This window comes from Haemaphysalis longicornis, unplaced genomic scaffold, assembly GCF_048455015.1.
Source record: "Haemaphysalis longicornis isolate Haplotype H1 unplaced genomic scaffold, Haemaphysalis longicornis Haplotype H1 scaffold_6, whole genome shotgun sequence".
NCBI classification, from domain to species: Eukaryota; Metazoa; Arthropoda; class Arachnida; order Ixodida; family Ixodidae; genus Haemaphysalis; species Haemaphysalis longicornis.
This window is the reverse complement of record NW_027526407.1, coordinates 5,336,144-5,363,433: the sequence shown is the minus strand read 5'-3', so window position 1 is coordinate 5,363,433 and position 27,290 is coordinate 5,336,144. Positions and strand designations below refer to the sequence as shown.

The window sequence follows — 27,290 nt, the reverse complement described above, 5'->3', positions numbered from 1 at the left end:
GCTATTCTTGAAGAAGCAGAAAGTGCAAGACAATATAAGAAAACAAAAGTTCTTTTGAATTTTTATTGTTCCAATAATTGATCGATCGATCAATTGATCGATTGATTGATTTATTGATTGATTGATTGATCGATCGATTGATTGATTGATTGATTGATTGATTGATTGATTGATTGATTTATTGATTGATTGATTGATTGATTGATTGATTGATTGATTGATTGATAATGGTATCCCATGTTGCCTTAGTCTGGGGACCTGTGGAATTTAGCCGAAGAAGCTAATGTACTTAAGTGGCACTAGGATTTTCAGCTGGCTAATATAATTTTTCCTGTTAAAAGATGGTAGCCTTTCTAGCTAACTTTTCTGGTGTACGGATGACTGACCACCATTTCAATCTTCAACTAGTTACCTGACGAGCTTTCGTACTTATTTTCTTTGAATTACCTCTAAACCTGTCTGTTTTAAAATTGGCGTGTTTCTCATGTACACACCCCTGAATCTAATAACATTGTAAATACAATCGACGGAATTGTTTCCATTTTCTTTCCGCTAGTCACACACCCCTGTCATATCGCCATATGACCCCACAAAGCTTTGGGTTCTCGAGCATTCTGCTCACTCCAAAACAGCAAAACATTACCCTTATAATTAGCATGCACGTTCTTTAGGTTATGGAAATTCCTCTGGGGAACACTGATGGTGAAGGAGCCGCTTCCTCTTGATCCGGTTTTAAAGGGAGCTTAAGCACATTGACACGCTACGGATGGATGAGCTGACGTACTCACGCCACATCACGCACATTTACTCCAAGCTCACGCTGGCAAGCCTTTTCCCCTCGTTTTGCACCGCTCACATTCCTCGCGTTTCTTTTGCAGGTCCTCTATATTATCTCTTCACATTGTTGCGGTTTATTTGTACTTCGTTCAAGGTGAAGATGCGTTTAGGATGAGCCACCACTAGCACCACTTAAGAATTTTTATGTGGATGGGATGCATGCATGAAAGTTATAACGCAGTGGAACAATATTTATCGTTTTTATAAGAAAAAAGCGCTATAAAAGTGTAAGTCAGTGTAAAGTTAGTGTGCCACACTACAGTGAAGGCAGTCCACCACAGCTTTGTGGAAACGGCTGGGCTTTGCCCATTGGTTTTAGCAGACCTTCTGCATTAAACACATTTAAACGCCTCTGCACAAGGGGAAGTGTAATCTTATTACAAGGGTTATGTAGAAGTTTGCTAATCAAAAATTTCAACTTTGATCAAATTGTTTTCTTATTCCGGTGTTTGAAAATCACAAAAATGGTCCAGTCTTAGAATTCCCACTCTAAAAAGGTGAGTTGCTACATTTTCTGGCATTATATAGAAACATTGGACGGCTGGACGTTTACTGTAGAGTTACTCTATCCTAACACAATAAAGTGAAGCACCGAGAGACTACTCTCCCTGCACTGCTGTATGGAGTATAAATAGGTAAGGGGTTTACTTTGTGATCGCAATTGGGACTGCTTTGTTGTTAGCGGATTATAAAAGGAAGCTCACTAGAGAACTCTGAATCTCGTTTTTAAATACATTTTGTAATTTCTATGTGGTTGTAGATACTCCTGGCGTACCTGATTCTTGGAGCCTGAAGTCGTGGACCTGGCTCCACACAGCAGAATTCATCAAACCAATATATAAATCATTAAAAAAAACTCCAACTCCAATAAAATACCTGTACTAGTTTCCCAAAACATCAAAAATCAAGAAGAATGAGCTTCGTGAGAAATTTGCTAGGGCAACTTGGTACAACACGAACGTAGCTTGGGAACAACTAATCGCGTTTCGTTGCCATTGCAACCCAGGTCTTGTGGATTCTCATGTCGCTGGTTCCTACTTTTTAGCTTTGTATTCTCGTACACACAGCCAGTTGTCTATAGAGGAAATTGTTTTTAGTATTAGTGCTGCCAATGGTGAGAAGTTTTTTTTTTTCAAGATTCTTTATTGCAGCGAACAAGTGTCTTCTATCCGGATATTTAGCAAAAGCTGCCTCCCAGTGCGGTATTTTTATTCACGCTTGTCCAACTTATTCTTCTTTACAATACATATCTCTTCGAAGGCTTCGCTACAATCCTGACTGAGGTGTTTCTGTTTGTGTTGTTTATATTGCTTCTCTTTAACACGCAGTTCACAAAGGTCTTCATTTTTTCCTGAAAATGACAAGAACATTCCGGTAAGTGATATATCTGAATAAGAACACATAACAACAAAGGCCAATTAAAATAATATAATGTGGATTATCTTCACGTCATAATTCCACCATACCCTAGAAAACAATTCGATTCATATTCTAGTCAGAATTCCGTGTGAAACGAAAAATTTATCATTTCCGGTATCCTATGGAGAACGTGCGTAATGTTCCCAATGCATTTTCTTTGCATGAATTTGATAGCAGCTGTATTGAGGTTTTAAATAAATTCAGACAATATTTCATCGTGGTTTGTCATCAGAAAATGCCGACAGTTAGACAAGCCTCATACACACACACACACACACACACACAGACACACACACACATAAATACATATATATATATATATATATATATATATATATATATATATATATATATATATATATATATATATAAGACGGAAATAAAGGTTGGCAGTCAAGAAAACCTCGGAAAGCAAAGGGGAGGATATGGTGGGTCATAGACACAAACAAAAACTTTATAAAGAAAGAAAGCGGAGAAAAAATGCCCGCCAGGTGGGAACCGAACCCACGACCTCCAGAATACAGATCTGGTGCGAGAACCACTATGCTACCGGCGGGGCTATTTTCCACGTCCACTTTCCGGGGTATTTAGGTCAATGTAATTTTTTCCTGTGCTTGATGGTGGTAGCCAGCGTAACTCCCACTTCTCGGGGCGAAGGGGACCTTCTTTTTAACCCCCGGGCCATGCCTCGAGTGTCTACGACATGTCGAGAGTGGTCGACCACCGTTGAACCCTCTTAAGCTCCCTATGGCACCAAGACGGCCAGAACCGACGCTGTAGCTATGCATGTAGCGAATCAGAATAGGAAATGAGGGGCTCGTTGGAAATCACGCAGAAATAAGAGTTGGCAGTCAAGAAAACCTCGGAAATCAAAGCGGAGGATATGGTAGGTAATAGAAACAGATAAAGAATTTAGAAAGATAGAAAGTGGCTGGTCGACCACTTTCGACATGTCGTAGATACTCGAGTGACGGCCCGGGGGTTAAAAAGAAGGTCCCCTTCACCCCGAGGAGCCGGAGTGGCGCTAGCAACCACCCCCAAGCATAGGAAAACATTACATTGACATAAATACCACAGAACGTGGAGGGGGAAAACAGCCCGCCCGGTAGCGTAGTGGTTATCGCACCAGACCGGTATTCAGGAGGTCGTGGGTTCGGATCCCACCTCGCGGGCATTTTTTCTCCACTTCCTTTTTTTCTAAATTCTTTATCTCTTTCTATGACCTAACATAATCTCCCCTTTGCTTTCCGAGGTTTTCTTGACTGCCAACCCTTATTTCTGTCTTATTTTCAACGAGCCCCTCATTTCCTATTTTGATTCGCTACATGCATAGCGAGGGCCTCTGTTCTTGCAGTCTTGGTGCCATAGGGAGCTTAAGAGGTTTCAACGCTGGTCGACCACTCTCGACATGTCGTAGACACTCAAGTCACGGCCCGGGGGTTTTAAAGAAGGTCCCCTTCACCCCGAGAAGTCGGAGTGGCGCTGGCTACAACCCCCAAGCACAGGAAAATATTACATTGACAAAAATACCCCAGAAAATGAGGGGGAAAATAGCCCCGCCGGTAGCGTAGTGGTTATCGCACCAGACCGGTATTCTGGAGGTCGTGGGTTCGGATCCCACCTTGCAGGTATTTTTTCTCCACTTTCTTTCTAAATTATTTATCTGTTGCTATGACCTACCATATCCCTCCCTTTGCTTTCCGAGGTTTTCTTGACTGCCAACACTTCTTGCTGTCTTATTTTCAACGAGCCCCTCATTTCCTATTCTGAATCGCTATATATATATATAATAAGGTGCATAGTGGAATACACGTGGCGTCAAAATTATGGCCCATAAATACGATTGAAAACACTCGGAGGAATAAATCCTATTCAGGCGAACCTTAGCTTTTAATCAGGCGTTTTCTCTATCCTGGGATACCATGTCAGGCGGCGGTCACCGATAGCCTGTCCCGTGCTAGGCTGGAAGTAGGGGTAAAAGCTAGTGAGCTGGGTCCCAAATACTGCTGGTCCCAAATACTAGGTGTCAAATAGTGGGCCCAAATGCTGTCTTCCAAATACTGCTGGGTGACAAATTCGATCCCAAATACTGCTCGTATACGGCGACCTAAAACGCAGCGTTGGGATTAGTTGACATTCCCATTATACTTGGTAGCGATAGCAAATCAGGCCGTCTACTCAGAAATTGGTGTTTCGTGCGTGGTACATGAAGAGGAGTAGCGTTTCATGAATAAGGTTGTTTGTATTCATGGCAAGAAGACAGTTTCGGTTATGGGTGAGAATGGATTTGTTGCTAGATGTTGTTGGTCCCCGTGCGGATAGTACTCGATTATGTTTTGCATTTCCCGTATTTTTGTAGAGGTGTGATTTGCCTATGTCTTGAGCTGGAAAGTTTATTCCGTCTTTGGAAAAGAATCCGTTAGTGTGGGAGCGGCAGTGGAAAGCGCCCACTTGCTTAGTTTGTCAAATGTAGGTTCAGGTGACCAGACGTAGTTTTGTTGTAAGTTTTTTCTTACTTAGTGTACAATATTCAATGCTGTTAGGTAGATTCGAAGAAAAGTTTGAGGTATGTAGCCTGAGAAACAGGGAATGTCAATGAATATTTATCATAAATGCTGGTGGCTTAGGCGAATGCAATTACAGCTATTCTAAGGTGTTGTTGCCGGAATGTTGTAAGAGTGGTTTTGGTAGGGGTCGTGGCAGGGGGTGCTGTTTTAGGTTGGCGTTGGTCATACAGCCAGCGTGGAAATATCTGGGATGCGATAAAGACGCGGCTGCACGGAAAAGGGAAAGGTGATTGTACCGCACATGCAAAGCTCGTGGCGTTGTTGTTTGTCGCGCTTATTACGGCGTGTTCCTGTTAACTTAAATTACAATAAGTATAAAACAAGTGCTTGTTGGGACATTTCTATGTGTTATTGAATTAAAATAAAGATATCATATTTGTTTCGAAGAAGAAGCTTTTTGTGGGAAGAACGGCCCAGATTAGTCAAGTAAAGTTGTGACAGAGTTCATGGTCAACACTTGTTATTTAGTAATTGATTGATATTACCATTAAGCGCGGCGAAGCTATACCTGTGCGATGAGGTGCGCAGTATTTGGTGGCTTCATGATACTTTTGAAGAGTTTAGGATTATGGAGAATTTTCAAATGTTTTGTAATTACCGCGGGTAATCGCAAGCGCGCAAGCACTGAATAATGTGCCGGTGAGTGGGTTTGTTGATTCACCGGAACTTAACCTTAACGTTCACATGTAACTAATATAGCGGAAAGGTCGCAAATTCAGGCCTCAGAATTATTACTGTTATTATGTGGCATCAACTAAATAAGGTATAGAATTCCGTTTTTCACCTTTGCTAATCGCACCCTGATATTTTCGAACACCACCTTATAGGAAGGGCAATCTTGTTAGAAAAAACGGCTAAGCTAACGATATCATGGCAAATATTATGTGCGTCCAAAAAACATAGCAGGCAGCGATAGCAGTTTGTATAAGTCAGTGCTCTCAAAAGAATTGCAGTAAGAGTCAAATCGGCCGACTAGCAGGCTTAGAATATGAACATGCAAAACACCGCAAAAAACGAGGACTAAGAGTGAAGGGCACATGCAAGCCCTGACAAAAAACTGAGCGTAATTTATTGTGGCTTGCTTATAAATACAATTGCCACACACAAAATAATACAACAAAAATAGGACGATTTACACAAATATACGATAGACGCAATCACATCATGTTCTTTCTACACTTTCACGTTCACCATTCCAAGTATTTAATCTTTTTTTGTGCTTATTCCTCCGACTGCTTACTGAGCATTTTTCATCATTTATAGCAATTTCGTACGCTTCGTATATCTCACGCGTGCCTGTGCTCTGTACCTTTTCAGAATGGCGCAGTCTTCTAGGCGGGGCCCGCAACCGCCTAATCTGGAATGAACTGCGAGGTTGGTTCTCTTGCGAGTCTTCAGTGTGTTTGCGTGTTCACGCAGCCGATAATTCACGCATCTTACAGTTTGCCCGATATGCAAGCGACCAGATGGAAGCGGAATGGTGTTTCTTTCGCGCACTTCTTGAAGTGTGGCATAACTTCTGGGGCACGTTTTTCGTCCTTAATTGTACTACTCAGCATTCCCTTTGCCACATAAGCTACTCAGCTTGTGTTTTGCTGAGAACAAAACCCTTACGCTGGCCCGGTTTCCAACTTTCTTGAGCCCATGCGATACGCCATCAATATACGGTATACCCGCGACTTTCCTCTTGACTAGCTTGAAGTCCTAATGCCTTCGAGTCCTCCGTCCCGTTAGCTCGGCTAGGATCCTTTCTGCTACCACCGTCAGGAATTTCTTTGGGAAACCTTCCACCCTCAAGCGACCCCATTTGGGAATAAAACTTGTTGGAGCTTGGTGGGGGCACGAGCGGAGCAGGACGCTCTTTAGCGCAGTCGGGGCAATACTCCTCTTTACCAATTTTGAGTGCGCCGATGAAAATGGGAGCATGCTTTTTTGGGAGCGCGGTTCATATCTCTAGCACACGTGGTCTTTTGTGAACAGGAGGCTCACATCCAAACACCTGAGGCGCCATTCTTCAAGAAGTTCCTTCCTAACGGTAAACACATAAAAAACCGAAGCAAATATCTTAAATATCCACTCCACTTGCACCGCTTGGTCGTCACCCTGCTTGTAAACCACAAAAAAAGCATCCACGAAACGGGACACTCTGACGACGTATCATTCCCCGAGGGCCTCTTCCAGTCTTCTATGAAAGCGGCCCAACAATAGGTTGCTGAGTGCGGGGTCCCGACATGATCCGATGGACACGCTATCCTTCTGATGAACACTTTCCCGTCAACTTTCAGTATCGCGGACTGAAGGTAAAATGACAGCATGCTGGCGAAGTAATTCTGGAACCCAATGGTTGCGCCCTCGTCAATTCCATCCTTGATTACATCGAGAAGCAGCGCTTGCGGCATACAATAATAAAGATTCTTCACGTCCACTGAAAAGACGCTTAGGCCTTCCCCGTTTTCGAGTTCGAAAAATTTGAATACTGCCGGCGCTCTTTTTACAAGAAAGGGGTCTTCGAATGTGATGAGGGACAAACCTGTTTGCACGTACCTGCCAATTTCGGTTTGCCACCACCGTTTTTCTGATACAATCACCCGAAGAGTGCAGCCGTTTTGATTGGTCTTCGCCGAAAAGAACGCGCACCAGCTCAGCTCACTTGCCGACTTTACTGACTTGGTTATATCGTCCAGCCCCATACTTGCACATAGGCTGATTACCTTCTTTTTTAGCCTCTCCGGCCTCTTTTCGTCCTTTCGGAAATTTTGTGTATCGCTTCGCGGGTTTTGTGGTTATACTCTTGATATGCCATCACCCGAAAGCCTTCTTCCCTGTCTGACAGTAGTAGTTGAAAATCTGCCCTCCTCAATGACTCCACCACCTGTCCAGTGCGTATAGTAGACACTCCTTGGACGACCTGAGGAAGGCGCTCAACCCCAACAAGGATGCATCGCCTGAATTCTTCAGAGTTAGCCTTCACAGCTACCCGTCTGAAAAGAGGCAGTAGTTCAGGTTTGTCCAGTTTAAGGAATAAAATACCTTGAAAGGGTGAACGTGAAAGTGTAGCAAAGACACGATGTGATTGCGTCTATCCTCAATCTGTGTAAATCCTCTGTCTTTTGTTGTATTATTTTGTGTGTGGCAATCGTATTAATAAGCAGGCCGCAATAAAATACGCTCAGTTGTTTGTCAGCGCTCGTCTGTGCCCTACACTCTTAGTCCTCGTTTTCTTCGCTGTTTCGTATGTTCAGAATGAACCAACTGGCCCAACTCGAGAGGCTAATTTGAATATGGAATTCTTTTGAGGGGGCCGCCCTTTGGCAGCTGTCTCTGGGCTTAGCCGCGCTGTCGGCGAAACCAAGTGAACGATGGCAATACCAGCGAGTGAAAGAAAACGCGAACGATGAAGAAAGCACAAAAGGAGAGTGTCACAAAACTGGAAGGGGAGGGCGCCTCCCTTTAGTGGCATGAGCCAGTGCTCTTCGAAAGTGGGCAGTTGGGGAGATGAGGGGAAAGTATGCTGTGCCCGTACGAGGCGCTCGACGGCAAAGCGCTCGACGCCGCTTGGTGAAAACGTGAGGGTGCTGTGCGCGCGGCTATGATGTGGGCTCGCTTACGACGCAGCTCGTGGTTCCTTCCTGAGACGCACTTTGCGTCACCGACGCAGAGGCTCATCATCGCTGCCTTCGAAGGAACCCACCAGTGAGTGCTACCTCAGCGCACTGCTGCGACGCCAAAATATCGCATTAGGAGTATCGCAATCGCCAGCCATTTTTTGCGCTTTTTCAATGTTCCCCAAATAACATCTACACATCGCCGCCACCTCATCGGGAAGTGAAATGAATTCTCACACAAAATTGCCTTTAGAGTACTTTGAACTTTGACGTGTGTAATTAGCGTGCTAATTTATATTATTAGGCCCCTGTACTTCTCTTAACATAGCTTTAGAATTCGGAGGTCACATTGCCCTCAATTGGTACAGCTGCATTCTTCTCCTCGTTGCTCTTGTCTCATCACATACCCATGCATTCGCGCAAATCGAATGGTCTTTTTAGGCGGAACGATCAGGTAGCACAGCTGCATTTTCGGTGGTCCTCGTGGCCAAATTCTTTTCCCGGATTTATTACATACCTGGTGTTACTGTATTGCAATTGTAGTTTGCGTTCTCTTCTGTCCCTGCCCACGGCAATGCCGTAATAGTGCTGTGAGTACCCCTATTCAAATAACAAAACCACTTACCTTTTATGTAAAGGGAGAGGCGAAATATGCTGGCAGTCAGAGTGACATATCTGCGGTGGTGTTAGCCATGCGCACTCACGTAGAAATGCGGAGGCTTCATGTTTGAGTTCCAAATATCAAGATATTCACGCAAATACTTTTTACACTCAAAAGTTTTAGGATTGTAATATGACCATTCTTGCACAACAGTGCACTAGTCGGAGAATTTTGCGTGTAATATTTTGCAAGTTGGTTGGAGCCCATTAAAACTACACTTTTATCAACATTTTACGCCCAGTTTAAATGCACCAAAATGCGTACTTTAGGCGAAATGTTTATTTTCTTTGTGCAAACAACTGCGGCATTTTTGCTCACGCTGTTTTACGTTTGAGTGATTCACACGAAGGGAAAGTATAAATGACCCTCAAGTGTACATAATAGATGTGATGAAATCGCATTTTTCTTCTTCGCCAACAAGGACATCTGACCAACGCACCTTTTTTGCTACATTGGAGTCATCGCGCAACTTTATGCCGTTTTAAATACTGGCTAACATTTCTTTCTCACTGTGTTTTACATGTGTGTGTATCAGCCGTCAGATTTGCTATCTAGGTTGCAGTGTCGCTTGAAGGTCCTACGTATTTGTGTTGTGTAGTTCCAGCATTCGGCGCTACTTTTACCCTGCTAAACCTTCAATAAGTGGACACTCAAGTTACCCTTAACCAAAAACCGTTCAAAGATGCGTAGCGACGCTTCCATCTCCTCCAGGAAATACATGCTGTTGAAGGCAACAAGCCAGTGATACCGCCTGGTTGCTCCAATATTAGGAATGCAATGCCAGCAAGTTGGTACTCATGCATAACAGGAGCGGCTGAAAAAGCGAGATTTTAAGGAAGAAAGACGACACAAATTGTAATTTGCCTTTGCTTCACTGCAGGTGGGGTGCCAAAATTTTCCGCAATATGCCAGACGTTACCAGGGCCAACAGGGGCGGAAGTGGTACGACCGTAGTATCAGCCTTTGCAAAACGTAGCCTCGCCCCACACAATGCTGCTTGATTTTTTAAGAATTACGTCATGCGCCATTCAATCAATCGCACTTTACTTCCTTGCCATGCGCCATTTGTCCAGCTAAACGACCCATGTTTGCGAGTGAGGAGCTTTTTAAAACTCTATCTTGGCGCTTCCAGGGAGGGTAAGAAAAAATATACAACACAAGGAAGCGTAGATACAAATGAAATACTGAAGTAATTTTGGACTTTGTTAGAAACAAACGTGACATTTTTTTTAAAAGAGCAGTTTGTACCATTATGAGTAAAACAACGAGCAAACCTTTATGTTCTCTCCCCTTATGGTTTCAAGTGTACGTACATACAAACGGAAACGACAGCACAGGAACCATAAAATGTATATGCTCTGATAGCAACAATGCCAACCGCGAAATTTGGGGAATACATCACAACAAAAAAAGTAAAAGGCGAAAAATATAAAAAAATACAAAGACCATAACACTGTTATAAAGGTTTTAAACATTGTATATGTCCCTTAAGCAATTGTTATCATTGAAAGGGGACTGGACTGACGTGAATAATTTTGGTGAGACAATTATTAGGGCCCTTAACTATGTAACACAGACGAATGGTGGGAAAGAAAATCTATCTTTCCAGTGCTGTCGTGACTTGTTTGAAACGAAAACGGAGCTGTTCCAGTTTACGGCGCAATTTGAATCACTGGAAACAAAATCTATCTTTCCAATTCTCTCGGGAGTACTTTAAATGAAAACTGGCCCGTTTTATTTAGGCGAAATGTGATTTTTTTTCAAATTTGCTAGGCACCCGTTTTCCTCTGGTGACTAAATTTTAAGCATAGGAAGTCTAGTACATTCCAGATATTTTGTAACTTAGCATCGCTTACATCTCCTAAACTTGGTTTCCACTTGCATTTTCAAAAACTTTCAGTCTGCAAATTTGCTTTCTTTTCAGGGTATCGAAAGTGATCGTGACTTCCTTAGTTCACCATTATCATGAGAATCAGTATTGCACTCTTATGATTGTTTTGAAAATGACGCACTTACCCTTGGAGTCCTTCAGTATAATTGGTCGCAGGTAAGTTGTCCAAAAAACACCACAAGTATTAGTTTCATCTTGGTATATTAATTCTTCTATTAGCGTTTTATTGCCGCCTATGCAAAAAATATAAAAGAAGGTCCGTTCTAAGCGCTTATTTACAAATCACTTTTGTTTGAATTAGCTCCTCTATTTAAAAAAATGCATGTCGTTTACATAGGAAGCTGAACACTGATAAAAACACAAGTTCAAAAAACCTAGGTGATCACGCATCGGTTTGTCTTTAGTACAGAAAAAACAAACAGGGCGCGATGTCCGCTGTGTATTGGTGCTTCAGAAGATTGTGTTTAGGAGGAAATTGTTGCTTATAATAGGCAATAAACAAAAAAGTATATTTGTAAAAAAATATTTAAATTTATGGGCAGAAATTGCTATTTTACCATTAGGATGTTTTATTTTGGAATGTGAAACGTGATCACATGTGGATAAGCTTGTTTCGGAAAGAAAGTGATGAGTGTATACAGTGTCAAATTGATATTTTTATCTATTACTCAGTTCTGCAACCAGCAAAAACAAGTCTTTCAACAAATTCAACTGCCAAACCTCTAACTCACCACAAAGATGTTAGCCACAACTACCTAGAATAAACTGTAGACTTCAGTATAATCATAGAATACCTGTGACGGCCAGCAACGGCAATCAATGCCGCTTGGCCAATAAGAAGGACACAAGCTCTAATTTAAAAGCGAAACTCATAAAAAATAGGGGGCGTCTCTAAGTAAGCCAGAACTCTGGTGTGCTCCCTAATATGTCACCTCGTTTCTGTTTTCCAATCCGTGTTTAGTTTCAAACACGAGTCTGTGTTTACTTTTTCTGAAATAAACTCAAAACACTTTACACGTGATAAAACGCTCTTCAAAACAAGTTTAGTTCAATTAGGCACTTCTTCTGCCAAGTCAACACTTTGAACCTTTGAAACAATCGCGATTAATTGGTTGATGAAAAGAGTAGATTTATATCGGCCACCATGCAAAGTTTCCGTTCGCTTCCTTACGTCCCTGTAATGTGTTAATCTAGCGGAGGGAGAAGGCGTAAGAAATTAGTTCTAATGTAGCATATTGTTGCAATACCTAATGAAAATTCTAGGTCATGGCACCCATAGCCCTTTAATAAATCTCACGAAATTAAAGGCTCGTAAAAAATTATCAAAAAACCTAAAATAAATCTAGTTATAGAAATACTCTTCGATTTTAAAGAGTGGAAGATTTTACCACCTACGAACACGCAACATTGTTCTCAGCGCCGTTAAATTGAGAATGTACCTCTTTTGCCAACCTTTTTGCCCATTTTTTTGCGTGGGGCATTTTCGTACGCGACGAGTTCTGTTACCTATTGATTCCTTAAAAGTATGTGAAATTTAATTTTTTCCGGACAACTGGAATCATTTAGGCGTTTATACTTGACACAATGGCAGTAATTGCTTAGTGACACTTAAGCCTTATCTTTCGGATATCTAGGTTTGATGTTTTCCTCTATTAGGAGAAAGGTGTGTGTTAGTAATGTAAGGTAATTTCGGGCCGTTCTCTGCTAAGTTGAAAATAATATTTGGTATTAGACATTTGTTTCTTTATTCGAATATGTTTTGTTGTGTTTAGTGGTTTGTGCCTCCAAATAATAAATATGTAGAAGATTTCTTAGCAAAATGATTTGCCGTCGTGAAGTCCCCATCCCTTTGCAGAAAGGATACGCCATGTAATGGGGTCTTTATGGCTGGTTCACTTGTTGGGTGTTTTTAAATTTGTTAAGTTATATTAGTCATATATTAATTAAAAACTCCGGAGCGCTTTTCGTGTAGTTGTGTCTCAGAGAGAGAGAGAGAGAGAGAGGCGGGACGATGGGCGCGCGCCGCGAAGCACGCACGCACGAGTGCTCGGCATTTTTTTTTATTTTTTACCTGTGAGGCGGTTGCATCAGTCATGGCCAATCTTCCTATCTGGGTATGCTTGTCCTGACAAACGTGCGCAGACCATCCAGTGTCTCCTGCGCACGTTTGTCAGTGCGAAATTTTTTGCACACTGGTGCTTGGTGTGAACCAAGCACCTGCGCACCGTTGCTTGGTGCGAAATTTTTTGGCTACAAAAAAGATGCTCAGAAAAGGGTAAATATAAAAAAGGTGTTCATATTTACCAGATACATGGGGGTACGCTTTTGGTGATGTATATAAATTTTGCTTGAATTTATTTTTGCTTTTCAGGCTTTGTATTCCTGTCTTCGTGGCAAGTGCGCTATTGTTATTTGTGTGACTACATTTTAAATGCAGAGCATTTCAGTAACTCACGATGTCACCCGCGTTGGCGTCCGTAGTCCGCATCGCTCCCCCTACACTATATAAAAAAATTATACTTACCGGCACCAGGTTTCGAACCAACGATTGTGCGGGCGGAACGCAAGGTACATGGTACTCTACCCACTGCACCACAAAGCCGACACAGAATGAAAGGTTACGAACACGCCTTATATCCTTGACTCATTCAACCGTCGGCCACAGGTGCGCCTTCTCCCCCGCGTCCTCCTTGCCTTCTCTCCGCTCGCAACGCCCTCTCTCGCCGCGTTCGGTTCGGGCGCACAACAGGTGGGGACGTGCGCAACACCCTCTCTCGCCGCGGTCGGTTCGCGCTTAAACCACATATGTCGTTCGGGCGTGCTCCGGTCGCTAACATCTGTGGCGTGATCGTGACGTCAACATCACGCGTTCGTGTGGTGGCGCGATTTTGGCGCTATAACACTCTCTCGCGAGGGGCATTGGATTGGATTTAATTGCATTGGCTTGGCTTGGCTTGGATTTGATTGGATTGGTTTGGATTTGGATTGGATTGGACTAAAGTGGATTGTGTTGGATTGTGTTGCGTCATAGCCGCGCCACGTTGCGTCATAGCCGCTCCACGTTGCGTCATAGCCGTGGCAGGGGGTTCACGGCACGTTTCACGTTTCACCAGCGACTTCATCGACAATGTCTTCGCTGGAAGACAACAATTAAAACAACAACCAATACGTAATCCATATGACTTGCAGGCGCGCCCCCCGCGGAAATGCTCTGCATTTGATCGTGCCCCTCGCGAGGGGGATGTTTTTTATTTTGTTATTTCAATGCATCTAATAATAGAGTTTATGGAAAGAGCAAAATAATGTGCTAGCACTCAGATACACGAGTCTGTGTTTCCTGTGTCAGATACAGGTGTCAGATACCTGTGTCAGATACAGGTTTCCAAAATGAATTTTTTACAAAAAAAATGTTTTTCTGAATATAGTTTTGTTTGATATGTTTGCTTTCGTGGCCTTAGGTCAGTATGCTAGAGCAGTATTTGTAATTTTAGATACGTATAATGAAATCGCTCAAAATGTTTTAAATTTTAGTAATATTACATACACAGGTACATCAAACGATTGAACACGTCAACAACACAGTTTTGGACAGATCCCGAATGTTAGCCGACCAGCACGTTACGATTATGTTGCTTCTGCTTGTTTGACGTTATTTATGTGAATATCCGTAGGGCTGTCCTTACCGCACATATTTTTCACTAAGACGTTTTCCCGTTCACCAAGGCATAACAAGATTCCCGCAGGGCCATGCCAATGCTGTTTCGTGCTCTGGGATACAGAATTCGAAGCTTTTCACTTTTATTTCCTGAAGTTTCGAAGAGTATGTTTTTTGTGGAAACACTGAATATTAAAAAAAAAACACTGCTACACTAGGTAAATGCGTCGTTGCAAAATTTACTTTCAAATACAAAATAGTGACAAAAACAACAGCCACTCATGTCGTCTCTATTTACCAAACCAACGACCTCAATTTAGGAACTAGGAATCTCTGGGATGTAACAGCAGCTCGCAATTTCTTATGATGCTTCGTTACAAATCTATGCAATGACCCTCATGTGGTTTGTATTGCTTTTGTTTATTAATAATAACATATATTGGCGCACTACTGTGCCGACACTACACCTTATGAAGTTTTTTTGTATATTATGTACCCCCACTGCGTCTAACATGCTGTAGTTTCAATCCCTAAAATATTCTTTTACCGCTATATAGGCTGATGTGAAATAAACGAACAAAGTAAACAACTCACGTCGTGGCCCAACAAGAATGGCAATAGGCTGTTTCTGTCCTTTAAGTTTCAAGAACTGACCCTCCAACCGCTCGCTGTGCCTGTAATAGACAATAATTGAGATTTCGTTTTTGCAGCTGCAAGTAATAAAATCTTAATTCTTAGCCATATCAGAAAAAAAAACTTACATTGTTGACTGAAGAGTGTAGTTTCTTATGAAATAAACATTTCGTCGTGTTTCCCTAAGAACAGTGTCGACCTTATTCGTGATCCCACGTCGATCTCCAGTCGCATTGACGGTAACAATACATTCGTGTGTGTGGAAAAACTGCGAAAAATAGTGCAATATTCTGAGATACAAAGGGTTAAACAAGACCCAGGCAGCCTATATATGACAGTAATGAACTTTCACAGTCTTTTTGAGGCAGCATAGATGTATGAAGGCCTGACGTTTTGTATGTATACACCACTGAAATCATACCCATCAGCATTGTTTGCATAGAAACCATTGCTTTGGTATTTCCATTTTCTGCCTACGGAAGAAACGTTATTCAATAATTAGCTGGTAAGTTGTCTTTCGGTGGCGGAATGGTTGGCTGGCTATTTTTGGACAGTGGTTTCCATAATCCCACACCCCATAAGCTAGCAGGTGTCTTTTACGTTGTCCATTATGATTGTGGATCGCCTTGCGTTGAAGGGTCTTGGCGACTTGCTTTCCATGTTGCCACATTTCGATGGGAGTTTATATAGAGCAAAGTTATTTTTATGGTTGGTTTTACAGTTGTTCAGATTTCTCTCAACAGAGCTGATGCTCTAATTTCTACGCATGTTTAGCTCACACAACGTTATAGATTCACGTTTCTTCTGAGGGCGTAAGGGTGCGGGTGCGTACCATCACAGTTAGTACCCACCGCATTTTTAAAGCTTGCTGGAATCATGGCATGGCGCAAAATACACAGGGGAAATTGAAAACAAATTGATTAAAATTTAGTCCAAGTGGAAAACATGCTTCCATGGCTTAAGATAACTCCAACTTATGGAACATTACACGTTAAAGTGTGCGCAGCGCTTTTTTAGACATACAGGTAATCTTCGCTGAAAGAACGTAGAAATTCAACAGGATGAATAGGCGTTGCTTTTATAATTACGCCAATATCTGTTTAAAATACTACATTTTTCCTGGGACCCAACTACAACCAAATATATTCAAGATGAACTAGAAACAACACAATGAGTGACTTCTACTAAGCCATAACAATTCGTTACCGCTGTGGCGCGGCATGTATAGAGAATTTATTTCACACTTTAAAACGAAAATCATTAGAGGCTTAAAAATAAACGAATATTTGCAGCCTGTCCTGCCAGTTTCATAAACGTAATGTCTTTTGGGTTACGGTGTTTACTTTATGGTTTTCAGTAGACCTGCGTTGCTCTTTTTTAGTTTTACGTTCCTTCTGCTTACTCGGATTCACCTCACCAATTTGAATGGAACTAAACTAGTCCATTTTTTAAGAACACCACCGATAAACTACCATTATCGAAAGTTGCCGCAAGTGACACGCGTGTAAATTGGTGTGACAGTGTGCTTTGTTTGCGTATTAGATAGGTGTGAATGCTGGCAGAGAAGACAGCGCAAGCTGTTTACTATTGTGTGTGTAGTACATGTCCTGCATAATCAAAGCTTTGCTCAATCAATCAATGACCGCAAGTGAAAAAAGAACAACAGTTGCGGGTACGGCGCTTATGTACTAAATAAAGAGTTCTACCATAAAAAGAAGAAACTTCGTCGGTATTTCAATACTGTATTGATAGGCGTACTTTTTTTTTTCCATAACCAAGAGCCGCGAGGGTGCGTTTGGAAAGACGATACGTAAGAGCAATTTTTCAACCACTCAATTTTCGCGGCGAAGGCCCCGCCATCTACAAGAGAAGCAACGTGATACTTTCGTAATCAGCGGCTTCGCGATTCAGGATATAAAATACCCCGGATAAAACTGCCACTGTAAAGAGGACAACTGGGTTGGTCGTAATACAAAGCACGGCTCTTTGGATCGGCGAGGTGCATACGTGAAATGTTGTGTCTCGCTATTTCAAGCCAGAAAAGGCAGGTACGGGAGGCAAGCCTTGAAATATAAAACGACAGAGAGGTGATAATCAAGAATTAAGTGCCTATCAATGAATCTTTACAGGTCGTTTGTATTGGCATAAGCATAAAAAAACTGGGAAATTTTCGGCATTTGTGACTTTATGTTCAATTGAGAATTTGGATTCCGCGGCACCAAAAGCAAACGCTGGATTTCGGGTATGCAAGGCAGAGGTGGCCGTGCGGCCAACACCCCTTATTATAACATTGCGGGCACTTTTGATTTTAGGATGTTATCCTGGCGGCTTCTTTTGAGGCCTCGGTATTTTGCTTCTATCTTAGTTGTGGGACTTATATCTTTTCTCTGTACAGTCACTCACACTCCGAATTGCATTGGTAGGCAACGTTCCTACGTCTGTGTCCACGCGCAACAGTTGGCGACAGACACGCCGATCTAAGGAGAGGGATTTAGACGCATAGGTCGGGAATTTTACATCGTCTTCATGGCTGTTGCTTAATGATTTGCCACGCACGCCAGGCGAACGCGAGTTTTCTGCTCAATCACGGGGGTGCCAGGCAAGAAAACGACGGCGAACGAAAGCCTGAACGATAGAAACACCTTCTTCTGTATAAAAGGAAAGAAAAGAAAGTTATTGTTTCTGTTTATTAGCGTATCTTTTATAACAACTGGAGCGATTTGTACTTTCAGGTGGCTTTTAGCATTAGGTTCACCCTTGCTATATTTTGTAATACACATTATTTTAGCGAAGCATGCCACTCGTGTTGTATTTGAAAAACTGGAAGCCAATACGAATAATGGCGTCTTGACAGCAACCTAGCCAGAGAATTATATATTTGTCTGCACTTCTTGTTCTTTTTCTTTTTGTTATTCTTCTTCTTGTTCTTATTCTTCTTCTTCGTCTTCTTCTTCTACTTCATCATCCTCATCGTCGTCATCATCATCATCACCCTCATCATCATCGCAATGGTTGTGTACGCTTCAACACAAAATTCCCTGCTAAAGCTCCTAAAGACCTCCAGCCATGTCCAGGGAGAAATTTCCAGCTCATTTCTCCAACGGGTCCTCTGCCAACCGCTTTACGCTAAGAGGACTCGCCCATGCACAATTTCTTCGGCTTATTTCAGCGCTATCTCCCTCATTAGTGTAATGTTCACTAATTACTGCATCTGTTCTGCCATCGTAAGTACGACCCCTGGCAGTCGCGTTTTCTTAAGCCGTGGTTGCGATCTCTTTTATTTCTTTTTCTAATGATACTCCCACTTTCTTCCCCATACTTAATAGTGGAAGAATGCATTAGTTTTACGCAGGCGTTTTCTTTGACGCGGGAAACATAATATTCAGGATATTACATTTCAATAAACGGAGGTGCCCAATGCTCATTCTGCAGGTTTTTTCTGTTTAAGATTATAATGAGCATTATGAATTGTGCAAGATAGACGTAATTGTTAACGTTTTTAAGCATTTGTTACCTACCTCGAAGTCGCGGCTCTTGCGATATTTCTTATACACAAAGGTTGATTATATTGTGTTTATATCTGTCCTGCAGTCACAATTTTTGAGGAAATGTCATGGCAAAGCATGGTCTGCAATTTACGGTTGTTTTTACTAAATAAGACAAGTCGTCAGCAATCTTAATGTGACTCAGATATTCCACATGTATTCGCACCGCTGTTTTCCTCCACTTAGACTTGCTAAAGCCACCCTGTCGAAGGATGTAAATTACCGTGGAGATACTGTGTCCCCTTCCTGCACATTCTTCTGCAAATAAAACTTACCAGTTTTTTTCTTGGGGCCGTATTTCCGGCATCCCTCATACCAATCTTTGAAGAGCGCAATGTACGGCTTCTCAACTTTGTGATCATGTAACGCCCTAATACTGAAGTGGGCAATAAGTCAAAATGTTTTTTACATTCTACAAATACCATGTACAACGGTGTAAAATAATATGGGCATTTTCGATTACCTGGTTAAAGGCGTCGATATGTTTTCAAGTTGAGAAACTGAAACCGGTATTTTATCGGAGCTGTTGAAGGTCCACTGTCGAATGTATGCGGTAAAGCAATACCTTTTCAAAACACTTGTAGGTTACTGAAAGGAGGCTGAGGGACCTGAAATTTTGGAGATGTCTGGCATCACCTTTGTTTTTTAGAAATAAATTGCCGTTTTTTCACTGTTTTACACTATTGAGATCATTAAGAACTACAAGAATATGTATGATAGATTTGTTGCACAATGCTCCCACCAATGCACAACACATCAACCGTTATCCCATACACGTTAAACTTTCTTATTTCATTTTAGCTCTGCTGCTACTTTGACTTTTGTAACAGGCGGAACCTGCCGGGCACAAGTGTTCGCAAAACCTGCCTTGGAGTCATCACCCCAAGCCCAGAGTTTTCCGTGAACTTCCTTAGTTATGTTTAATAAATCGCCGATATTGTCGTTTTTTTTACTTTCTTGAAGCGGAGTGCATACATTCCATACATGCACAAAGCGAATTTCCTCCTTCTCGCTTTCAAACGTACTCCGTGTTTCAGATTGCTTCAACTGTTGCAGCGTTGAATGCAAAGATGACGGCAACCTTACTTTTGTTGATAGACTTCCAAAACTCGGGCAATTTTTTCGGTCCTCCGGACTGAAGCCAATCATCTTGCGGCACGTGTGAACAAGGCGATTAGTTTGCTGTGATAACTTGCATTTTCATTTGACTCTCATGGCTAGTTAGGACTGCATGTCAGCATTCGTGAAAACATAGGTACAGGGTACACAGCATTGTCTTTACTCGACATTCCGGAGAATTTGTTTGAAATAGCAATTTGAAATCATTTATTTTCTTCCACCAGAGGGCAGATGAATGGTCTTCCGCTAAGCATTCTTCTCCTTCTCTTTTTAAATCCGCAAGAATGCGGTTTTTGAGTATCCTAAGATAACTTTTTTTACGTGCATATCATGTATTTTGAGTAAAGTGCCACGTAAAATGAAGTCAATGCAATTTTTTTCGCCTTTTGGATCTTTCTAGTCGATTTACTCTTCCTTCTTTTGCGGAATAATGTATTCGTGATGCAAAGGTTCTTCCCTTCGTCAAAGGAAGCAAGCATTGCCGAGCGGCTGTGGTAAGAGCCTAGGCCAACTTTGCACCCTAAAGATCCCTAACCAGTTGCACCCTTTTTTGCAATAAAGTGGCTCATGACGCTATACCTCGCCTTTTTTTATTTACTGCCCATTCAAATTCTTTTTAAAAGAAGAGCACTACGTCCTCATGGTAAGTGGAGCTTGGTGAATAGACATATAACGCAAGTGACTTCTGCAATTGGACGAAGTTTATAACATGCTAATTGATGTTTCAAAATTCTACCACATTCCCTGCTTTAGCTTTAATGATCACAAGTACTACCGTTAAGTGTACGGTTAGGAATGTTTTGCAATGTCAGACATTCTCGCACGCCCTTCTTCTGTGGCTCAACCCAGTTATAGACCTCCGAATACAAAAAAAAAATGCATTAGGAACAGAGAAACTGGCCTCCATCGAATGGTTTTCAGCCATTCACGTAGCAACAGGGCAGACTACCCTGACCCAGAGATTCTTAGTACCTTCTGTTGAATTGCGTGCCTTCCGCTGCCTTTGTTACGGACAATACAGCTTCTGGGGACTGAAGGTCAGTAGTATGGTTGTAAATTTATTCTGGAAGTTTGTAGCACACGTACTCAACCTACGTTACCAAATGTTTGCTTGATGAGGCAATGCTCTGTCTGTCCCTGGGAGCCTCACGTAGTCTGTTTGCCGCTTTTCAAAAAAAGGCGGTTGTCGTATCCGGTGATGTTATCATCGTAGGAGGCAGCATTTCAGACATGGTGTTGTTATGAAGTGCGGGTCCCGAGCACAGTTCAAGGATGTTCATAATGTTCGGCAACTCCATTGGTGCGCACAGTTTGGGACAATTATAAACCATTGCTTTCTTAACGTGAAAGAGAATTGACCAATTGTAACGGTAAGCGCAACCCTAAGCGCACATGCAGGTGAACGCTACGAATTGTTCATGCACCTCAGAAGAAACCTGGCATTGCGGGTGCTCGTGCGTTGCACCTCAGCATCTTCCTAAAAGAAGGATATGTTTATAAAAGTAGAGCGTAGCAAGGAGCAAATGACACTTTATAACAACTACCCTATGGCACTTGGAACTCTGCTAAACTCTACTGTAAAAACTTAACTATGCCCTTTAAAAACATTTTCGTGGTCTACGTTCACTGCGTGCATGGTTCAACGACCTAAGGTAAGCCCTATTTTATGAGGGTGTAAATATAATGATTGTGTCGTTGTAGACGCGCCGCACAGTTATGTATTACGTGTTAATACAGCGTTTTTCAACGGTGACGGTAATGTTTGCGTCTGCAAATCACCTTTTTATCTTTGCATTCTTCAGGGGGTGGGCAATATATCCCGCTAGTCTTTGTACACAACATCTTGTATTATAATAAATTAGGAAGGGGACGTTAACGTACAATTTTCTACTAAGTACGCATGACAATTCGGCAGCGTGGTGTTGGCAATTTACAAGGCGAGAGACAGCTGCAATGCGACACTCTATTACCACAAGCGGCATGAGATTCGGTGTAGAATGCTGGACTATGATGTACACGTTTTCTCACGTACCCACCTACTGGGGCTGGCGGGCCAAATACCTCATAGTTTTTTTACCACGCAGAATCAGCCTGCGTAGAAATCTCACCGGATTCTGACAATTTCGAGCCGCAATTACTATTGTTACGCGGAGCAGAGCAGGGGACACTAACCAAGGTTGGAGATGAAGAACCGGCCTCACTGCTGCAATTAGAGGATTTCTGTTCTTAAAAGGTGGCAAGCAGCGAAGGGCACGGTTTTCTGGTCTGGTAATGTAAACAAGTTGGATGATTGACAACAACCGCAACAGCGGTGGACGACAGCGGGTGACAAACATCAGAGGAAGGCGAAGCTGCCTATTTGCCTGCATAACTATTTCGGTTTCTTTGGTTTTTATAAAAGAAGTGCCGATGTTATACCACGAATACAAAGTTTACCGAATTCCATTGCCCTCTCCCCATTATGAAGCGAAACTCTTGCTGAAGATGGCGATCTTTTGCGTCTTGCAATCGCCGTAGTTAGCCCCGCATCTCGTACACCAAGAGCAGCATCTGAGCAGATGACTATTGAAGGAGCGTGATGCATACGCGGGTCTAAGCGTTCCCTTCCACTGGCTTCCCAGTCCCAGAGGCATATTCGGCAGCAAACGCGCCGCTGCTGCCGCTGTTTTGTCATGGCAGAAACGGCGACCGGATTCGTTCTTTTATAAAGGACGAACGCAGCAGGGACTCTCCGAAAGCTCGCCGAAAAGACCATGCCACCAAAATTTACTGCGCCAGAATTCCCGAGCGAACGTACAACTCCCACCCAGTCGCACCTTTAGTGCCTTTATTACGCGTGTCACAGTGTGATTTAACCGTACTTTTTTGTCTCTGTCTAGTAGTCGCATTCGAAAATGGTTGCTATTTTTTATCGAAACAGTAGGCAGCGATGCGTGCTCATTTTGTTACGAACTGGAGACCATACGAAATGTTTTTCAGGGGTGTTCACTTTTTTCTTCGAAAGGAAAACAACACTCGTTCACTCTACAGAAGCTTGTCTCACGAAAGACTGTATCACCAAATACTTTACAGGTTATTAACTCATTGAACTCTATTGTCTATAGTGTTCTTACTCTCGGCTTATCTGTTTACTCTCTTCTTTACAGTTCTTTTTCATTCTTTTCTTTCTTGTCATTTTCGTTATTCTTGTCATTCAATATCCTGACTCGCCTTCCCATCATTGGTTTACCTTTTTTTCTTTAAATTTTTTTGTTTCCATTTTTACCACCAATATGAGGCTCACGCCTGCCAAGCAAGGTTGAAGGTGCAAGTGTTGTCGAAGGATGCTGCTGCACAAGTAGAAACAAATAAAAATTGGTTGACCTACCAGAAAAAAGCCGAATGTGCGAAAATTTGTGGAGGCAAATTTTCGCACATTCCGCTTTGGGCCTAAGCAGTTTCTTACAACAAAAAAAGATATCGAAGAACTTTTGAAGCCGTATAATTGTAATTTTCCCAAACAACAAAGTCACTGAAATTGGAGTACGAAAAAAAGGAAAACACTTCAAACGTAAACAAATATTGGCGCATGTTTGTGAAGTAGTGAAAAAAGATGTTTAGAATAGTAATAGAACGAATAAATACAGGAGTTGATACAGCCCCACCAAAACAAGCAGAGAGGGGTAGTTCCAGAAGACTGGGCTGATAGAAAAATTTGCTCCAACGCACACTGTGAAGGTGGTTGGAAAGCGTAGCTCTAAACGACACCAACAACAATTGCCCATGCGATGTTACACTAATTCACACACGTGGATCTAAAAAGAGCGAAACCAGACATTCTGTCTTGCGTTATGTGGAATTCGTGGTAGCGGTGTCCCGAATGCAAGAGCGTCGGCGAAGGGCGGGCTAGAGTGGCGGAAGCCGCCACCGCTGAACACGGCCGTGAGTTGGAAGAGAGCGAAAACGGTGAAGAGTGCGTTTCAAAGGGTGAGACAAGCAAACCTACCGTTTAAATGTCCTAGTTGGCGATACACCTGAGCACGACACAAGCGCAGACACAGAAACAATTCGACATGTGGTTTAGTGATTTCGTTTTTATACCGATGGAAACTATTTATTTTAGAAGATTGAGAATTGAGAGAAAGGTGAGAGAACTTTTATAATCACTATTGATCAGAACCAGTTGCTTCTTTCGCATTTTATAATACTTGTTAAAACACAACCTGATTGGTATTCACCAGTTTAGAAAACGAAGTCCCATTCGTGGCAGACAGTATGCAAAAGGTAGCGTTTCGCTACCGGTCAGATCGCTGTATGTGGTCTCTACGTTTTGTTTTCCTGCTCTGGAAAAGAAACCTTAACGTATCATTACCGCACTACCACTGCATTCGAATAGGTTCCCGATTACCTAGAAGGGGCTGTTCACCAATGAATAAAGCCGTGCGATGGAAGCGCACAATAGACTCCAAAAACGGAATAATGGGCCAAAAAGAGCACCCGCAAAAACAGACGACAAATTCATCCCTTCAAAGCGTCCGGTGGTGCGAGCAGGAAGCGGTGAGCGGGAAAAGCTGGGTCATGGCGCCCTATCACCTCGCCATCTACTTTGTGCTCCAGGAGAAAAAACCGCCCTCCGCCTGCGCATCCGCATTCGGATGGGCAGGCGGATTTATTTTTGTTTACAATTGGTAACCTTTGCTTTATCTGTAGCAATTGCTAATGGAAGTGTTTGTCGGCAGTTAGGCCTTTAAAAGGTATTTTATACAACACTGAAACATTATAATTATTAGGGTTCTTGACAGGTTGCCACGTTACGAAAGCAGCCGCTACCTTCTGACCACTCACGGATTGGTCTTGATGTCAGAAGGTGCGGAGTTTATACTTTCTCGACTGAAAACGGTGTGTTGAAACACGAAACGTACTTCAGATTTTTCGATGAAAAAATACTGAATTCAGAAAATTGAAATGATTGTGTCGCAACACTAGAAAACGCGTTGTAGTATCCGTGTGTCCTAATTCGAATCACCTTGTATGTCCGAGCTGATGTTTGACCGCTTCAGGATCCCAAAAATGTTCATTGGTCAGTGAACACTTTAGCTTGGAGTAATTCACCTTCCGTACACATGGCCTGTGCGATTTTTACTCCCTACGTTTCGGGTTGGCCATGACCAGGCAGCGATGCGCTGCAGAGTTGGATCCGTGTCGATAAGCTGCTACACACAAGCAGTATATGTATACGTGGGCTTAGTATATAGCCAATTTTTACATTTGTCCCCATCATAATCCTTGGTATGCTGGTTAAAATCCCTCTCCTTTTTTCCCGTCTCAAAAAAAGAAAATTGGTAGGTCAGGCCGGATACGATAGCTGTTGAAGCAAAGCATTGGTGTACATAATTTCTAAGTTGTATACGTAAAGCATACCAAACGACAAGGCAGCGTATTCTGACCAATGCCTTATCCCCTGCAAGATGTCGATACATTTTCCGAATTACGCAGAATGTGGCATCGAGCAATCTTTGGGCGAATAAACTGATATGGAGCCGTTCTTGTACACGTCGCATTAAAACCTATTATATGCTCAACATGTACATCATTGCTACTAAGTAGCAAAGACGTACAGGTTGAGAATATAATAGGCCGATTATTATCTTTTCTTTCATATCAAATTGCGCCTTATATTTAGCTGCCGACAAAGATTAGGCAGACTGCCAAATTTTGTTGATTCCTTGAATGTCTGCTTAGCGAAAATTCTGGTAGAAAAAAAATCTCACCAATACTTGTATTGGGGTGGTTGCTAACCTATGGGCTGGTTTCTTAGCAAAGGAGCAAATTTTGTTAGATAAAAAAAATTACCATTGGGTGTATCTTTCCTATCAAATGCCGTTCCTTTCGCATAATACACACAATGCACCTTCATACTATTATAAACAACAGGGGTCATGCAGTAGTGACCACACAAAAAATAAATGTTTGAAGCCGTCACAGCGTTCTCTCCTGTGAATTCAATTTAATGGCCTGGTGTGCACTCTCCAACAATTGTATTGTCTGAAGGATTATAATTTCGGTTGTTTGACAGACATGCTTTGCTAGGACAATATCCAAAATAAATTTCAATAAATTGGGTTTGCCAGAGCAATACATCGTCTGCCAGTAAAGCAATAAAACTTTAGTATATACAATAAGTAAACACCTTTCACTTTGCGCCTTTCACCGGATGCCGCCTCTCTCGACAGAGAACTGAATCTGTACTATTCAGTTGGCGCTGACCACGCGGCCTGCAACTCCAGCGGAAAACTTCGAAAAAGCGTGTCAGTGCAGAGGCTGGAACAATAGATGATAAAAAACAATTTCGGCTGGGTCAGCGGCGCAATTTAACAATGGCGTAACAATAAAAATAAAGGCATAGAGGAAATGCAAGGCCAGTTTTTTTGTTCTGGCCTCATTTCGTTTACACGTGGCGTGTTTGTGGCAAAGGGATACAGAATGCCTGATCTTTTTGCACGTCGCATGGTTATGTTGGAAACTATCTCGTCAAGCGAAAAAAAGCTTAATCAAAATAAAGGCTGCATGCTACTAGGGGGAAAACAAAAATATGGTTTTCTAAGGTAAGTCTAGATTAAGGTTAATTTTACACCAACCACATAAATAAGAACACTGTTAGCATAACATTTGGCATAATAAATAATTGAAATTCATTTTAACGTTCTGTTGTAAGCTGTATTAGGATCACCGTTGATAGCTCCCCCAATATTCTCGAGGGGAAAGCCGCGTTTGTGTTATTTAGAATATTCCTTGTGTACAGCACTCGTATTGTTAGCCTTAGAAACTCGGGCAATCTCAAGTGTGCAATAGACACAACTGAAAGTTGCAAAGGCATCGCGACTACGTAGGACAAATCGGTACAGTTTTAGCGGATAGGCGCAATTTCTCAATATTGTGTTCTTAAAAAAATTCTTTTGACGTGGTTTTAAAGGCGCAGTAAGAATTAAACAAGCTTGGCGGCACCAGAAATGTGGCAGAGATTGTTATCGTTTCATTAAAAAAAACCTGAATACAAAAGTCGAAAAAAATGTTTAAACCACTTTGTTCAATAAGGGGCATCAAAGGTTTGCTTTCTTCGATGACTGATAGCAAGATATAAAGAGAAAATATCACAAAAATAGAGAGAAAATTACCTTCTTTATGTTGATGGTAACGTCAAACTTAAACTCTTCAGATATATTTTTTGCATCTCCGCAACGTGCATAAGGAATGCACAACACGCATAAAAGGATCACTACGAGCATGTTGGAACTGGTACAGGGCTTTCCACTTCGCTTGGGTCCCCAGTAATGCCTTTATCATGAATACGAAAACCCACGCCTCTACAAAACAATAGA

The 27,290-nt window shown here is 42.1% G+C and overlaps 1 long non-coding RNA gene across 1 annotated transcript; it reads right to left on the bottom strand.

The window, feature by feature from the left end:
• Positions 1-1,960: 1,960 nt before the first annotated feature.
• Positions 1,961-27,290, bottom strand: LOC144142211 (uncharacterized). The gene is made up of 5 exons (XR_013316896.1): positions 27,087-27,290; positions 15,397-15,536; positions 15,230-15,309; positions 11,106-11,213; positions 1,961-2,188 (listed from the first exon to the last, which is right to left on the bottom strand). It is a non-coding gene; the product is annotated as an uncharacterized LOC144142211 (long non-coding RNA).